Genomic DNA, 18,680 nt, shown 5'->3' on the forward strand with positions numbered 1-18,680 from the left:
CAGAGAACATATGCAGTCCCAAGAAGTCATGAGATTACATTAAAATAAAAAAAAAACCCAAGAGTAGCTGATTATGACCAAAGTATTTTCAACAAATAAGAAACAACTAGATACCACTAAAAAGAAATTAAGTATAGATAATGACATGCCAATATATACCATTCCACTGAATTTGTTTTTGCATTAAATTAAGACACACTAAGTGATTTGGGCCTGGATAACTCTAGTATCTAAAGATCCAACACAATGGCTCAGCTGGCCAGTCCTACCCCTGCAAGAATCGGCAATCCATAAGAGTGCCAGTTTGCATCCTGCTGCTACACTTCCAATACAGCTCCCTGCGTATGGCCTGGGAATGCAATAGAGGACCACGCAAAGCCTTGGGATGCTGCACCCACGTGTGAGAGCCAGAGGCACTTCCTGACTTTGGATTAGCTATGGCTATTGTGACCATTTGTCTTTCCTCCTCTCTGTAAACTGCCTTTCCAATAAAAATAAATCTTAAAAAAAAAAAAGAACCAAATTTCAGTGTAATTTCATAACCACAGCTAAATGGCTGAATGTTTGTCATAGTAAACATCACCGTTATCACAAAGCTGCCAATATGTGATATTTCCATATCTTAATTTCAAAAAGACTACAAACATAATTTGAAATATCAGAAAGTTATCAAGAATTCTTTAAAAAAAAAAAAAGGCAATAAGCACAGCAAATATCTAAGACATCACAGCTATTATCTAAGAAATCTCAAGATCTTTAAACCTAAGCTTCTTCACGTATAAAATACTAGCATTGTCATAGGCCTAATATAACATTTAAGACTTGTAAAGTATTTAGCATTATACCTAGTACTTAGTACGGTTTAATAGAGGTTTCTTATTAGTACTGTTTTAATAAAAGTGAAGGTCAAGATTTTCTGTAAACGTTACAGATTTTCTTTATAATTAGTTGAAGAGTCAAAACGATTTAAAGTGATATAAGCAAATAATTAAAACCCTTATATGTCTAAATGAAGGTATGTGAGTATTAAACAGGGAGACAGGAAAAAGCAGATGTCTGACAAACGTTGATTTAATTGAAATAAAGCAAGCTTATTGAATGTAAAAGGGTCCTTTCAAAAGGCAATCTGGTGAACATTATTAATAAAATGTCTTGTGAATTTATCATCATCATCCTTATCCTTATTTTCACTTTTTGGTCTAAACTGTTCTCTACCCATCACCACAAATCCATCTGTTGAAGCCCTAATAACGTTCAGTGACTACTGAATGTGACTACTTGGAGACTGGACTTTACAAATATAATTAAGATGAAATGAGGTCATATAGGTGGGCCCCAAACCAATATTTTTGATATACCTGTAAGAACAGAAGATTAAATACAGATACACGGAATAAAGAACATATAGGGCCCGGTACAATAGCGTAGTGGTTAAATTCCTTGCCTTGTATGCACCAGGATCCCATATGGATGCCGGTTCTAATCCCGGCAGCTCCACTTCCCATCCAGCTCCTCCCTACTTGTGGCCTGGGAAAGCAATTGAGGATGGCCCAGACCATTGGGACCCTGCACCCGCATGGGAGACCCGGAAAGAAGTTCCGGGCTCCTGGCTTCAGATCGGCGCAGCACCGGCTGCTAGTGGTCACTTGGGGAGCAAATCATTAGACGATAGATCTTCCTCTGTATATCTGACTTTCCAATAAAAATAAATTTAAAAAAAAAGAACATATGAAGGCATAGGGAGATGATGGTACTGTGCAAGCCAAGGAGAAAGATCCAAAAGAAAACCAATCCTATGGATAACTCAGCTTTGGAATTCTAGCCACCAGAATTACAATAAATAAATTTCTGTTGTTTGAGCCACCACATCTGTGGTATTATTTATAGCTCTACCAACCTAAAATATAAGCCAAACTCAAGATACTGGTGTAAACATAATAAAAAGAATAATTACCACACTATAAATTCAGATGCCTGAAGGGGAGGCAGAGGCAGAAGCATCTGCAATGTAAGGTAGTGGGTCAAGGTGCAGCCTACAATGAGTGCCAGTTCAAGACCCAGCTGAACCACTTCTGATCCACCTCTCTGCTAATGTGCACAGGAAAGCAATGGAAGATAAGCTGAGGACTTGGGCCCCTTGTGACTCATGATGGGGATCCATACAGAGTCCAGGATTGTAACTCTTACATAGCCCAGTAATAGCCATGGTGGCCACTTGGGGAATGAGCCATTGGATGGAAGACTTCTTTGTCTCTCTCTTTCTCCTTCTGTCTCTAACTTTGTCTTCCAATTAAACAAGTAAACCTTTAAACAAAGAGAAACAAGGAGTCAGCATTGTGGCATAAAGGGTTAAGCTGGCACCTGCAATGCTGGCATATCTATGGGTGCCTACTTGAGACTGTTCTCCTCCACTTTGAATTCTGCTCCCTGCTAACGGGCCTGGAAAAGCAGCAGAAGGTGGGCCCAAGGCTTAGGCACCTACTACCACTCAGGAAACCCAAAACAAGCTCCCAGTTCCTTGTTACAACCGGAACTTGGTCATTGCAGCTATCTGGGGAATAAACCAATAGATAAGAAAATCTCTCTGTATCTCCCTGTCTGTAACTCTTTTAATTAAATAATTTAAATAAATCTTTTTTTTTAAATAACAACAAAAAAATTCAGAGTTCTAAAGTCCAGTGTAGAGTATAAGTTAGAAACAAGGCTGCCCGGATTAAACCAGCACCCTCTCTATGTTTACGCTTCCACACACAGCCAAAAATACTAACAACAAACATCTTCCAATTCCAGAATTCTGGTACTCAATTCACAACCTGATTTAAAATGTACTGCCCTTGGCAATTAATACTCAACATAATAATGAGAATACAAAAGGAGAGTCTGGTTTTAACAAGAAATCCTTACAAGCAGATAAAGGCCAGGTCACTTCTTGATTTTGACTTTTAGTAAACAGAAATTACTTAAATTCTGTGGAAAGTATACTTTTACTTCTCTATTTTTATAGCAGCTTACAAAAAGGAGATGTTGATCTCATTAAGAAACACAGTCTAGAAAATAATAGAAACAAAACATGATGAGAATAAACTACTTTCATCCTATTGTAAAACAAATGCCTTCATTTTGTTCTAATAATCATTTTCAACTCTGTAACAATGTTTACAATTTGCCCTCCAAATTTATTTGCTGACAATAAAATGCATTTTAATTTGTTGCCATATTGATTTCTATGAATTATTTAGGCAATTGTACCAGAGCAGGAAGAACACATTTTTCCCCAGTGATATGTGGTTTTTAAATTGTTGCTACTAAATCACTGCCATTAGCCAGAATGAAGTCTGTTAACAAATAACAGAAAATATAGTATGGATGCCTTGAGCAATATAAAGATGGGATGTATTATATAAGTATATACATACCCATACATGTGGAGAAAAAAAAAACATGCTCTAATACTTACAGTTTCTTTCTGTTCTTTAACAAGATTTTATTTATTTATTTATTTATTTTAAAGGCAGAATTACAGAGAAGAAGGGAGAGACAGAGATTTGCATCTGCTGATTTAGTACAAACTGGCCTCAACAGTCAGAGGTCGCCAGAAGCTTCATCCCACTCTCTCAGGCAGGTGGCAGGGGCCCAACATCTTGGGCCATCTTCCCTTGATTTTCCCAAGCCATGAGCAGGAAGACAGATTGAAAGTGGAACACAGGGAACGCAAATCAGCCCTATATGGAAATGCCAGAGTCATAGGTGTTGGCTCTACCCACCAAATCCCAATGTTAGCCTCTTCTACACTTCTTTTTATTACTTTTTCTCATATTTTCTTGGCACAGGGATTCTTCCCTTTAACCCCCAGCTTAGCTACCCTGAATATCCCTCCCATTATTATAATAGTATAGTCCTTCAGCAATAATCAGAAGTTCAACATTCTACTATTTAAGTACGTCATGGGACTGCAGGAACAGACAATGGCAGAAATGATACTCTTATAGTCAAGATATATTTAACAGTTTCCTTGGGAGTCCTCCTTTTATTCAGGAGTAGAGATGCATACTGCAACATATCTTCACTTCTCAGTATCCTAGTCTCCATTGTACAATTCATCTATGAGAATGTATGTATACACTTATTTACTTATATACTGGTTTGTTTTGTACTTTGTATGAAGGCTGTGTTAGATCAAAGAGAATATATGATATTAATCTTGGTGGAAGTCATTTATTTCACTAAGCCTACTAGGTCTCCAGTTGGGACCCTTCTGCTGCAAATGGTAGAATTTCATTCTTTCCCATGGTTGAGTAGTGCTCCGTGGAGTAAGTGCATCACAGCTTCTCTACCCATTCCTCTTTCAATACGTATCTAACTTGTTTCCATGTCCATCTCTCCTGAAAATCTTGAAATTTCAGAAATATTCTCTCCAGACCACTGCTATCCAATAAAAACCATAACGCAGGTCACAGGGGAAAGTTACATACTCAACTATAAATTTGCTGTTAGTCACATTGAAACAAAATAGAAAAGGAAACAGATATCTAAAATCCACAATATCATTTCAGCATGGAATGAATTTTAGAAACTTAAGGTATTTTATGTTATTGCAGCTGATCTTAAAAACACTGTGTATATTTTATACCTAAAAGACATTGTAAATGTTCAGTAGTCACATGTGGCTAGTGGCTGCCAAACAGAACTGACCAGGAGTAGACAGCTGTAGTCTATTTTTAAGACTCAATTTCTTTATCTAATGGAATGTTAAGTGTGTAACTATGAAGTAAACCGAAAGTATGTCATTGTGCAAATTTTCTTCAAAAATGGAAAGTTGAGGGTGGGTAAAGGACACTGGCAGGAGGAAGGGTGGGGCAAGAAGTATTGTTGTGTTCCTAAATCTGCACTGTGAAACACGTGAAATTTGTTAACAAATAAACAATTATACAAATAATTTTAAAAGACAGTAATTCATCTTAAATATTGTAGCAAAACCGGAAACTGATAAGCCCAGCGCTATAGCCTAGTGGCTAACATCCTCACCTTGCAAGTTCCAGGATCCCATATGGGCACCAGTTCGTGTCCTGGCAGCCCTGCTTCCCATCCAGCTCCCTGCTTGTGGCCTGGGAAATCAACTGAGGATGGCCCAGAGCCTTGGGACCCCCGCACCCGCGTGGGAGACCCACGTGGGAGACCCGGAAAAAGCTCCTGGCTCCTGGCTTTATATAAGCTCAGCTCTGGCCATTGGGGCCACTTGGGGAATGAATCAGTAGACAGAACGTCTTTCTCTAGGACTCTCCTCCTCTCTGTATATCTGACTTTCCAATAAAAATACATAAACCTTTAAAAAACTACAATCAGATTCAACAACTTATCAGTGTATGTTAAACATTAATATCTGACCATTCGCTGATAAAACTATAAAGCAAACTTATTAAAAGCTGGAGCTGAGCCAATTAGAAGCCAGCCAGGAGCTTCCTTTGGGTCTCCCACACAGGTGCGGTGGCCAAGGACCTTTGTTGTCCCAGTCCACTAGCAGGGAGCTGGCTTAGCAGGGCAGCAGCTAGGACACAAACTACACCCATAAGGTATGTCAGTGTTCCAGTGTTCCCGGAAATCCCCACCATTCTTCCAAATCTTTGTTGTGAATGTCTATAACCCATATTTTCTAGGAAGTCGTCTTCAATTTATTTCAGAGTTTGGCAGTATAATTTTTCAGTGTAATTAGATTCAGCTGTCACTCTGAATGACAGTTTGTCGTGCAGTTACTAAAATACATCACTAATCAGGTTAAACATTGTCTACACTATGAACATATATAATAAATCAATTAAAAATTATTAAATTTCACTAAAATCTATTTGTTCATTATAATCCCTACATATGAATGTAACGGTAGTTTCACAAAGAAACATCCTTCTTCACTGACCCTTGAAATAAGTAAGGCACCCTCAATATTAATACTTTGGATCCCAAAGCCTTGATGAGAAAATGTTAATGGTTCAAAACAATTTCTTGACCATTCAGGAATCTTGTTGAACTGTGACCAATTAGCTCGGTCAGTCCCTAGGTAGTACTAATGAGGCCAAGGAAATGGGTTACATTCCATTTGAATTCAAACTTAGCATAATCAGTGGTTAAAAGGCTGCACTTACAATCCCACCCAATTACCATCTGCAATCTGCCACGTGGATGACTCCAACACTAATGTCCATGAAACAAACATGTGAACACATAAACATGTGGAAAAAGCACAAATTCTGCTCTTTGAATATTTTATTAACTGGGACATAAACAATGCGAAAAGCTACTCTCTATAAACAAATCACTAAATCACAAATCTCAAGACATAGTATTATTTTGACCCAGCTTTTAACTATTTTGGGGGGTAACATTCTTTTGATTTTATAAGGCAAACAAACAAAAAATAACTTGATTTGCAGAAAAGAAAAATATAATTATTTCAGAAAGTAATGAGGAAATAAACTTTGATGAAACAACACTCTTCCAAAACTAATTGAGAAAAAATAATCATGCTGATCCTGATAGAACCCGGAAATTATCACGAGTCTCAACTTTCTCTCAGTTTTAGCCAAACTGAGTTAACACTCAATTTTGACAATCTTAAAATTTTTGGAATTCTGATACATAAAGGCTGATAAGAATGAAAGTAATTTCCAATATTCTCAGTTTACTTACTTTCATCACTTCTTCAACCTTTTTTCTTCAACCTTTTTTCTCTAGGTTATTTTCACAAATGCACCAAATTCTAACTCTAATTTTCATATTCGATTAAGAGACTACACTAAGAATCAAACTAAGTGGGAGGCTGCAGTTGAGCCACCACTGGGAATACCAATATCCTAGACTGAAGACCCAGTCCTGGCCGCTTTCCTTCTAATCCAACTTTCTGCTAATACACCTGGGAAACAACAAATAATGATTCTGGTAGCTGAATTCCTGTCACCTATGGAGTCACAGATGGTGTGTTCCCAGCTCCTGGCTTCAGCCTGGACCTGCCCTCGCTATTGGGACCATTTGAACAAGAAGATAGAAGCTATTCATTCATTCTCTTCCTTTCTCAGTATCTCTCTGTCATTCTAACAAAGAAAGATTCAAATAAGATTCAAACAAAATTTCAAATAAGATTCTAGTCCTGGAATCAACAATAACAACAACAAAACCCTGGGGCCCAGCTTAGTAACACAGAATGCTAATTATCCAACTATGGTGCCAGCATTCCAAATGAGCACCAATTTGTGTCCTGGTCGCTTCCTTTCTGATCCAGTTCCCTGCTTAGGAACTGGGAAAGCAGTAGAGGATACCTCAAATTCATAGGCCCGTAGGAAGTTCCTGGCTCCTGGCTTTGGATCAGCTCAGTTCCAAACACTTGACCATTTGGTGAGGGAATCAGCAGATGGAAGATCTGTCTTTCCTTCTCTCTGTAAACCTGCCTTTCAAATAAAAATAATTATTCAAACAAAAAAAAAAAACCCTGCCATCCTCTCCAATTTCCAAAAAAGTAAAAATGTATATATATATCAATGCATATCAATTACCATTACTAGTATTCATGACTTACTATTCACATTTATCAAGAGCTTACTGTGACTCAGGTCTGTTGTGGGCTAAGGAGTTGATTAGCGCTCGCTGGTTGGGCTGGGCAGGAACTGAGCTTGTAGCTAAAAACACCTAGGCTAATTGAACTCATCTGTACCCAATTTCCTGGCTAAATTAGGACATGGGGTTGGGTGGAAGAGTATATAAGCACAAGTGAAGGCACTTGAAGCAAGCCTTCCCAGAGACTTCTATCATCACTAGTCTCCTGTTGCTTCTTCATCCCAGACCCTCTCCCTGTACACGTTACTGGCACAGGCCCATCAAGAGAATATAACTTTATCAAACATCAGGATCTCTTGATAGTCCTGGAAGAAGTTCCTGGCTCTTGGCTTCAGCCTGCCCCAACTCTCAGCTGTTACAGCTATCTAGAGGGTGAACTAGCAGATGAAAGATCACTCCCTATAATTCTGATTTTCACACAAACAAATCTTTAAAAATAAATAAACAAACAAACAAATAAGGTGATAACCTAATCCCAACTTATAAATGTCAATGCCCTTCAGAAGTGTAAGAAACTTTTAGGTAACTATAAAAATATTCATATAGCATTTTCAAATCAGCTGTAGGTTCTAACACTAAGTGAAATTATTTACTAACAAGAAACCTATCTAGACAGTCACATTCCCATAAAATTTGCTATTAATCAATGTTTTCTTCTCTTTTATTATTTGAAAGGCAGAGTTACAGAGAGAGATCTTCTATCTACTAGTTAACTCCTCAAATGGCCACAACAGCAGAAGCTAAACCAGTTCAGCTAGGAGCAAGGAGCTGCTTCTGCGTATCCCCCACGTGTTCAGGAGCCCAAGAATTTGAGCCATCTTCTGCTGCTTTCATGGGCACTTATTTTATCAGGGATTTGGGCCCAAAGTGGAGCGGCTAGGATTTAAACAAGACCCCATATGGGATTACCAGCACCACAAGTAGAAGCTTAACCTACTGTAGCACAGCACCAGCCTCCAGTATTTTGCATAACTTAGTAAAATGAAAAAGGCATTACAATTGTAGAAAATGATATGTCCAAGAGCACAGTATATTTATGGAACTGTTTTATTCAAATAAATATTATATGTTCATATGTGGTTATGTAAATATTACCTCTAATATACAAGAGAATCACCAAATATATTAATGCACATTACTGAACTGTTTCAGTAATATCAAAAATATTCACAATCTGTCTAGTATAAAGATACATAATTCAAAGTCAGTTTCCACTGATAATACTGTAAAACGAATAATTCCCCAAAATCTCAAAAACAAATACCTCACAGTATAGTTCCTGATAAACTACTTTTGGGCATAATTCTATCAAACAGTCCTTGCATTAATTTTTGCTTCTTCTGAACGCCTTGTCCGCAGTCACTCCTTCCAAAGAAATCAGTTTCCTGAGGCTGCCTGATCTCTCCACTCCAGCACAAGTCCTTCATACCAGTTCTTCACAACAGTTTCTAAATAACCGCATTTTGTTTACTAATGGGAAAGAAATCTAGCTTTGGGATAGGAAGGCCTAAGTCCTAGTTCTGCTACTTGACACCTAGACAACATTTGTCTAAGTAACTTGAATTTTCTTGTATCCTTGGTTTCTACATCTGTAAAAGAGGAATGGACACTACAGAAAAGGGTTATGCCAAGGATTAGGCAATGTCTCACAATTTCACATGTACATCATAGATAAGAGCCATTAAACTATAAGTTAATACAGTTTTCTAAAACCAACTGATCATAAAATAGCTTTTAGTCCTCTAACTTACCACTTAGGTTTATTTCCTAAGCAGTTTTCTAAATATTTAAGTAAATACTACCATAGGGAGGCATTTCTTGAAGAGATGTTACTCCCCATTTAGATCCTACTACATCTACACGTGAAATTCAGCCACATCATGGAAGAAAGAGATGAAGCACCAAGCAAAGAAACCCGTTCTGACCAATACTTCACGAGCACTCTCCTAAGTCAAAGTAGAAAACTGAGAAAAACTGGGCCAAGAGCTGTTGAGGCCTGCAAGATCCAGGTATGAGAGCTCTATGCTCAAGCAGGAGCTCACAGTCTGCAGATCTGCACTCCTTCCCTGACAGGTGCACTAGGTTGAGGCACTACAGCGTAGTATAAGCCAGTTCAGTTTTAGCTAGGTCACCAATGTTTTTCTCCTTCTAAGATGAGTCTCAGGATCAAGCTCAGAATAAAGATAACAGTGGTAAAAATAAAGTTAGTTAGTACTAAGCACAGTATACACATAAACCACTGAATCTTCACAAGATCTTATGAGGTAGTAAGAAAAATGAGGCACAGAAACGTTTGATGGATGGTTGTATGGTATCTAATAACATAAATGCAAGAAGTACTGACTGTTGTAGATTAGTGAAGCTATTGTCAATTTATTCTGCAGCACAAAACTACATTTAACGCTTCTATATGCCCACAGGTGATTTTCCCTTACCCTAGAGAACTAAGGAATAACGACAGAAATCTTGAAACTCCTGATATAGGTAACTACTACAATTCATAACAGTTCTATTTCACTTACCCAACAATATTTATAAGATTACTTTAGTACTACATAGAATTAACCGGTTATTTCTTTTTCATGCTATTACTTTGACTACTTGTTTTTTCATGTAAGTTTGCTTGGGACAGAGTGAGAGAGACAGAAAGAAAAAGAAAAGAGGAGATTATTTAATGTTTTATCAGCTGATTAACTTCCCAAATGCCTGCAACCGCCAAGGGCTACAGAGTCCACCGGGGTGTATCACACACGCAGTAGCATCCCAAGTACTTGGGCCTTTATCTACTGCCTCCTAGGTATGTCAGCTGGAAGCTGGAATGAAAGCAGAGGCAGAACTTGATCCCATGTATTTTAACTTGCTACACCACAACACACATGCTATATAAACATTTTACTTCTTGAAATGTATCATGTCCTTTTACAAACCAACACTTTTATTATGATTCATAATGCCTATGTGCTTTTAAAATTTAATCTAGAAGAGTCTTTGAGGGTCCTAACAAACTGGCAATAAGCCAAACAGGAAATGTGTTTGCTGACTACACTGAAATTTCTGAATATATACACGGCCTCAGGGTTCCAGAGATTATTTCAGCAACCTTTTCCTTTTTCTGTGTATCTCTGCAATAGCTATAGCTCCACTCTCAAACATCCTGTCTTCATTGTGGCAGACTGCCATCAACTCCAGGTTTATATTCCAACACCTTTAGCAACAGCAGTAAAAGCAACTTTCTCTGGCAGAATGAAAAGGCTTATCAAATTGTCTCCAAAGTGCAACTAGATTTTTTCATTTTAGAAAAAAAATGACAGTTACAGAAAAAGAGAGGAAGAGAAAGAGAGAGAGATGCTCCATCCCTTGGTTCACTCCCCAAATGGCTGTAATGGCTGTGGCTGACCCAGGCTAAAGCCAGGAGCCAGGAACACAAAGCTTCATCTGGGTGGGTAGACCTAATAGTCATTCTCAGAAGAATGGAGGTGGTGAAATAAATTACAGTAATTCCTTCAAACTATACAACATATGACACCAGTTAGACATCAAGAAATTCTGAGCTGACAAATGAGTTGTCAGTCAATGCAGATGAACTCATCACTACTACCTCCGAAGACTCACTTGTCCATTATTCCCCATGTCTACAGACTTTTCTGTCTAGTGGCTATATTGTTTAGCAATCCATTTCTTCATGAAGCTTCAGCAGTTATTATTGCATTGGAGCACACAGCTCCCCTCCATGCTTAAGATTGTTCTGCAAATACAGCTTCCTAAAACATTAGGAAGGTTTTGATCAATTTACTACAGTCAATAGCTTGAAGCACCAACCAAACCGAGATATGGCCCAGATATAGCATACCAATGCAGGTATTAGCTTTTCAGTTTCAGTCTCACAACAACAGGCCTTCTCAATAGTCTTAACCCTCAGTTTAATGATCTACCCTGAAACAAGTGGAACAGTAACCTGGGGGATATGGGTCAGCTCCTGTTGCACTTGCTCCCTGGCTACACACCAGTTTCAAGCTCTTTGCACCTGGACTTGCTATAATTTCAGTCTAGAGGCCAGGAGCATCACATGAGGTGCTTGAGAGAAGCTTATAAAATAGAACTTGACCTAATTAAAACTCCTGTCTTTCCTCTGTAATTTTAACACAGGGCAAAATGTGGGGCATACCAACCTAAAAAGCTCTGATTCTTCACCATCTTGGATGGAAGCTAAAGGTAGAAACAGTGACTCATTTTAGAACTATGAGTACTAGTTTGTGAAATGTGAAGAAACTGAAATGAATGTCATCCAAGGAGAAAAAAAAAAAACTTCCTTATTGAAAGTTGAAATAAAGATTCAAATTCAGTACTGACTTTTGTTGAATAGCTCATAAAGAACGTATTTATAGTAATACCTCAGGGACTTGTAGCATTTCCATCCATACTTAGTTGTCTGCCCTTCGACTGGTAAACCAATATAATAATCCATCCTCTATTCAATAAGACTGAGTCTGATCTTTGAATGAGTTACTGAAGGGAAAGTTCTATGTTCCACCTCAAAAGACATTTTAAGGGCTCAGCACGGTGGCCTATTAGCTAAAGTCCTCACCTTGACAGCTCCAGGATCCCATATGAGTTCCAAGTCTAATCCCAGCAGTCCTGCTTCCCATTCATTCCCTGCTTGTGACCTGGGAAAGCAGTCAAAGACAGCCCAAAGCCTTAGGATCCTGCACCCGCATGGGAGACCCAGAAGAAGCTCCAGGGTCTTGGCTTCATGTTGGCACAGCTCTGGCTATTGTGGCCACTTGGGGAGTAAAGCATCAGATGGAAGATCTTCCTCTCTGTCTCTCCACCTCTCTGTATATCTGCCTTTCCAATCATAATAAACAAAATATTTAAAAAGACATGTTAATACATTAAAATATAACTTCTAATAAGCAAAATATCTTTATTAATATTTACTGAATGAAATGTTTGTTTCATCTCTCAGATTTCTTCTAATTACTTTTTTTTAACACCCTACATTTCACTTACTTTTTTTAACTCATGCATATGTGTTCTTTGTACAATTTTAATAAAATGCAATACACCAAAGTGGGGAGGAAAGTCTCTTAAAATACACTATGGGCTAACACTGTGGTGGAATGGATGATTCAGCTCCCTGATAATGAACTGAATGGTAAGAGCAGTGGAAAACAGACCAAGTGCTTGCACACCTGTGGCTTTCTTCAGAGTGAGCTAGTGGGTGGAAGAGCTCTCTATGTAAATCTTTTAAATCAATAATTAAATCTTTTTTAAAAAAATCTCTACCTTGGTTTGGTCAAATGCTAAGACAGGCATCCAAAACTAGACTTGAGTGTCCACATGTTTAGCGTGCCCAGCAGAAAAGTATTCCAACCCCGTGGCTCCCTGTGGGTAACAGAAGGAGCCCTGAATCAACCACCACGACGCTGGCCATGCCTTGGTTAAATGCCTACCACTGAAGGCAAATACTGCAGTCACCCTACCCAAGATGAACTTACAAAGGAGAATGAAAAGTTGATTAAAAGAAAAGAGGAGTCACACTACCAAAAGAGATGAATGTGTATCAGATAGACAAAAAGGAGTTACACAATATTCTGATAACATGACAACTGCTAATGACGTATTTTTAAAATTTCTATTCAATATATTATTTAAAAATTACTTCAAAAAGTTCATGGAAAACAATGCTAGAAAAGTTTTTTATGTTAAAAAAGTTATTTAGTATTTATTTATTTTTATTTGAAAGGCAGAGTTAAAGAGAGGAAAGAAAGAGAAAATCTTCCAACCTCTGGTTCACCCTCCCAATGGCTGCAACAGTCAGAACTGAGCTGATGCAAAGCAGGGAGCCAGGAACTTCTTCCAGCTCTCCCACATGGGTGCAGGATCCAAAAGGAACTGGGCCATTCTCTGCTGCTTTCCCAGGCTATTAACAAAGAGCTGGATCAGAAGGGGAGCAGCCAGGACACAATCGGGCTCCCACTTGAGATACTGGTGCCAGTGGATAGAGGATTAGCATGCTGAGCCACCAAGCTATTCTCACGGGGGGAAGGGGGTTTGGAGGATTTGAATTCAAGTATGAGTAATATCCACAAACTTTATTTTTAAAATCAGCATCTGAAAAATCATTTATGGCTTTCAAAAGCCATATCCTTGCACAAAAATAAACTTAGCTTTTAATTTCATTTTCTACAAATTTTTAAAATGTTCTCATACATTTTCCTTCTTAATAACACAATTTTTATTTCATACACATATTTGATTATGCTTTACTGAAAAGTTTTTGCCAAATTTTTATTATAAGATGCCAGTTCAAATATCAAATTTATATATGTAGCAATGCCCTACTAGATGATATCACATAAATTGGATGCACATTTATAGAATTAAAATAAGCAACATACTGAATTTATATGAATCTAATGTATTGAGGATACGTGGTCTGAACTCTACTGTTCAAAAAATTCTTAAAAACTAGTCCTAATTAATGCTACCAAAATTAAAGTGCATTTAACTTAACCAAAACCCAGAAATAACTATATAAGAAATCAATGGCAGTCTTTCACGAATTGCACATACATAAATAACTCCAATATTAGAGAATTAAGTGCAAAATAAAAGATATAGGCTGGCTGAATAAGGTTTAAAAAATAATAGGCAAAAACTAAAACATCTTTATATATGATATATAACAATTATTTTAATCAAAAAAAGAGTAATTGATCTTTACTATATACAGTTGTATCAATTTGCAAACCAGGGGCTTGGTTCATTGGACCTAATGAATGTCTTTATACAGTATTTAGGAACAACATAAAGAACCTTGAGATATTTTTAGTCTTCATTAACAGTACCATCTGTGCCAAAATCGGACTAGCAATATAAAAAGATGTTGAAATACTGTAATTTTGGAGCAGTGTTTGGCCTCACAGTTTAGATGCTGGCTGGGATATTCACCAGACACATCACAGTGTCTGTATTCCAGTCCCAGCTCCCTTCCCAATTCCAGCTTTCTGCTAACCTGTGCCCTAGAACACAGCAGGAAGTTGGGTGTCTGCCATCCACTTGGGAGACCTACACTGAGTTCCTGTTTCACCACAGGCCGGATGGAACCAGCAGATAGCTCTGTGTGTGTGTGTCTGTCTTCCTAACTCTCCACCTCTCTTTTGCTCTGCCTTCCAAATAAATACTTTGAAATTAATGTAACTTGATCACAAACAAACTACACAATATTTACTACTTTGATGTCATTAATGAATAAATTACTATTTCTGTAGAAAACCTCTTGAACTTTTGACACTGAAACATTCCATACTATACCATACACAACTTTAATTCTACACTTAACAGCAAGAAAAAAAGACAATTCAAGTTAATACGAAAAGACTTACATGTCAACATAAATTAAAATGCAGGAAACTCTTCTAACAAAAATAAATGTAGTTTCATTAGTATTATGTATTTCCATGAATGTAAGATGCAGTTATTTTTTTAAATAAATTCAAATGCAAAACATGCCTCTCATTTGTAAAATTCCAAACAGCTTTGAAATGAAAATTACAGCATAGGTGAAAATTTCTAAAGAAGGAGATGCTGCCACATTCAAGTACAAAAAACAAAATTATCCTTTAACAAAAACAATATGACCCACATGCCAAGAGGAGAGGCATTTAAAAATCTATAAAATCTGGGCCAGTGCAATAACAACTGGTTCATTCTCTCCCTGCAATCACCAGCAACCCATAATGGCACCTGTTCATGCCCCATCTACTCCAGTTCCCATCCAGCACCCTGCTTAGGACCCAGGAGAGCAGAAGAGGACAGCCCAAATCCTTGGGCCCCTGCACCTGCTTGGGAAACCCAGAAGCTGTTCCTGGCTCCTGGCTTCAGATTGGCTCAGCTGCGGCCATTTGGGAATCTGACTTTCCAAAGAATAAATAAATCTTTAAATAATAATAGTCTATAAAACTCAAAGTATCTTGTTATGTCTTCAAGATAGTAAATCAGCATATCATTTCAAAAGTAAAAAAATAAATAAATTTAAATTGGAGAAAATAGCATTTTCTGCAGCTAAAAACCACTGATTTCTCATGGCAATTCATGAAAAATAAAAACAGAAGTCACTGGAAAAACTCTTGAATTCAGCAACTCATGAGAATACCTTCAAGTCTATAATTAAATACTATAATTTTAATTTTACATTTGTACTACAAAAAACAGCTATTCAAAAAACCCCTACTGTGTAATCTTCTAAGTAAATATTATTAAAGCATGTGATAAAAGTGTTTATATTAAATGTGATAAAAAGAAACTACCATGCTATACACAGTGACAACACATGATATTTACACAGCATTTACTACTTGGAAAGAGAAACCTTATATAAACAAGTGTCAAATGTGTGTACAAAAGAAGCAATAGATTGTCTCCTTTGCAGTTGAAATCAAGAAATAAAATTTATTTTCTACAGTTAAGCTGTCTGATACTGCCAAATTAAAGAATTCCTTGTGAAGTCAGACTGATGATGATCAGATCCGTTTAACTGATAAAGCTACAATGCAAAATCCTTGATAATACATTCTCAATGTAATGTTACTTATAAACTAATTTACTTGTTTTCCTGAAACTATCCATCTTATTTTGTAATGTTTTACGTCAACTCTAATATCATTATACAAAATACATGCAACTACAATGAATCCATCCATTCATTTTATTCTTCATTACACTGGTTGTTCTTCATCAAACTCCCACATCCACCTGAGTACTGGAAATGGAATCTATGTTTGACAAACAAAAGCAGAAAGAATCACAACCAAGGCTGTGTTAAGGTAGTCCTGTATTTTGCTCTATGTTTAAACTTTACTAGGCAAAAGTTTAGATTCTTTAAGCAAGGCAAATGTAAAAATAAAAAGCCTAAAACACAAGCATTAGTATTCTCATGAAAAGAATGAACCAAGAAGAAAAGAAATATTTTGACAAAGGGGATGAAGAAAAAGGCATTGTTTGCAGTAGAAACAGTTTTGAAGTGTAGTTCACGGAGTTCCCTTTCTTTTTTGTCACACAAGGCACTATCACAGGTATCTCATTATCTCCACCTTAATTTTTCCATAACATTGAAGTTTTTGAGAACTGGCATAAATGTGCACAAGACAACTTTCATCATGTACATCCAGGAACAATAAAGTCCTAAACCCGTAACTCTGACAATATTACTCTCCAAATGACTAACTGCTATTTCAGAATCAATGTTAACAATAACAAAATTTTTATTTTATTATGTTTTTTTTCCTTTTCTCCAATACATTTCCATTAGAAAATTCTTGCATTCTTAAATATACCCAAAGAAACCTTAATCCTAACTTTCCTTTCTTAATCCCAAAGATCAACAGCTATAAGGTCTTGAGTAGATGTGAGGATACACCATTTCCAGATCACCTTGTTTCTAAGGACTGTGAGGTTAATCTCCAAACTCCACACACTGAGGCTTCATGCCACATTTTCCTCCTGTTTATGAGTTAAATTTGTCTTCTGCCCATTAGAGAACTGTTTCACTTCCTTTCCTAGTCTACTTTGTGTCTGCAGAATCCCATGTGTTAAGACCTGATCCAGCACACATCTTGCTGCAGAGACCAAACTAGTTACACATTCAAATCAGCTTCCAGCTTGTGACAGCTCTATTGCCTATTACGTTAAAACCTATCAAGGAAGGATACAAACACTATCATCACATTATCTAAAGTAAAAGTGGTATTGGGTGAACACACACACACACAAAACCACAAAAACTTACAATGTGTTCCTCTGAGCAGAAATTTAGTACCTACTGACATATTTCGAGATTTCATCTCTTAAAAACAACAACAGCAAAATAAAGACTAGGACTGACATCCTATGTGCAGCTAGTTAAAAAGAAAACGCCTAGGAAAACTGCATGCTTAATAGTGTTTTGAAAATAAGTGGCTACATCAACGTGGGGACATTCTCCCAAACTTACATTGACTTTTCCTGTGCTCATCAATGTGAAGGATAAACAAAAGCAGAGAAGTTTCTTTGATTTAGACAGTAATAATCACCACAAAGTAAAGACAGATCATCTATCTTTGACTTGATACACCAGAGGGAGGGAAGAAGAAAGAACGGCTTCAACTTTTCTGAGAATTTAAGAGGTTCATAAACCTTGTAGACATTATCTAATCCATGTCTCTGTGCACCACTGCTCTAGCTGCAGTTTTCCTTCCGTCTTCTAACAGACCAAATAAAAATAATTGCTTAGTCGAAAAATAAGACTGCATGGGTGCTATATTTTAATACTCCTGTGACTTCACACAAATACAATAGCCAACTGATTGCCTTTGATTTACATCTTGCCAACCAAAATCCAACTATACAATACTTCAAAGACTAGATGTTGCAGGGGGGAAATGATTGAAAAGCTTTGCTGCAGGAGGGAAAAAAAAAAAACCCTGCGTTTACAGAGCACTAAAAATGAGCTACTCTTAATTACAGTCAATTTATGATTCTCCTGTCCTTATTTCTTCCCTTTCCTTTCCCTGACATCTTGAACGCTTCTGAGCCTCTGTAGATAGCGCAAAACATGAAGTCATACACAGTTCTGCAGTAACTCTTTCTTACCACGAAAGAAACCAAAACCATTTAACATCTTTGCTTAGTTCTTTAAGCACATGCCATGCTCCTGGAGGTACGCACGCAAGGTAACCTGTGTGATGTGGTGTCCTCACATTTTATTTAACATCTTGTGAAGCATCATAAATCACTAAGGGAAGAGCACTTTCAGGACAATGTTACAAAGACGGGAGGCTGCCGAAGATGGGGGGGGGGAGGTTGGATACCGTACAGCACTCTCCTCCATCACAGGCTCGGAATAGATTTAAAGACAGATGCAAAACTGCATCATTTCCCTCCTCCCTCGAAAACATCACACCCCAGCTGCTCAAGTTGGAGCTAATCCGCTTCTCACATTTCAGGAGCACGGGGGAATTTAGGCTCCAGGGGCAAGGCTGTCATCCTCGCAGAGCGACACCACGCACAATTAAAGAGTGTGGGTGAAAAGAACCCCA

General features: G+C 37.5%; 1 protein-coding gene across 1 annotated transcript in view; it reads right to left on the bottom strand.

Moving 5' to 3' along the window:
• LOC121163554 (neurobeachin-like) overlaps positions 1-18,680 on the bottom strand; it is a 66,270-nt gene that overhangs the window by 46,758 nt on the left and 832 nt on the right. The gene's annotated exons all lie outside the window — the stretch shown is intronic.

Source organism: Ochotona curzoniae, unplaced genomic scaffold, assembly GCF_017591425.1.
Source record: "Ochotona curzoniae isolate NIBS_2020 unplaced genomic scaffold, NIBS_Ocur_1.0 contig_64, whole genome shotgun sequence".
Lineage (NCBI taxonomy): Eukaryota > Metazoa > Chordata > Mammalia > Lagomorpha > Ochotonidae > Ochotona > Ochotona curzoniae.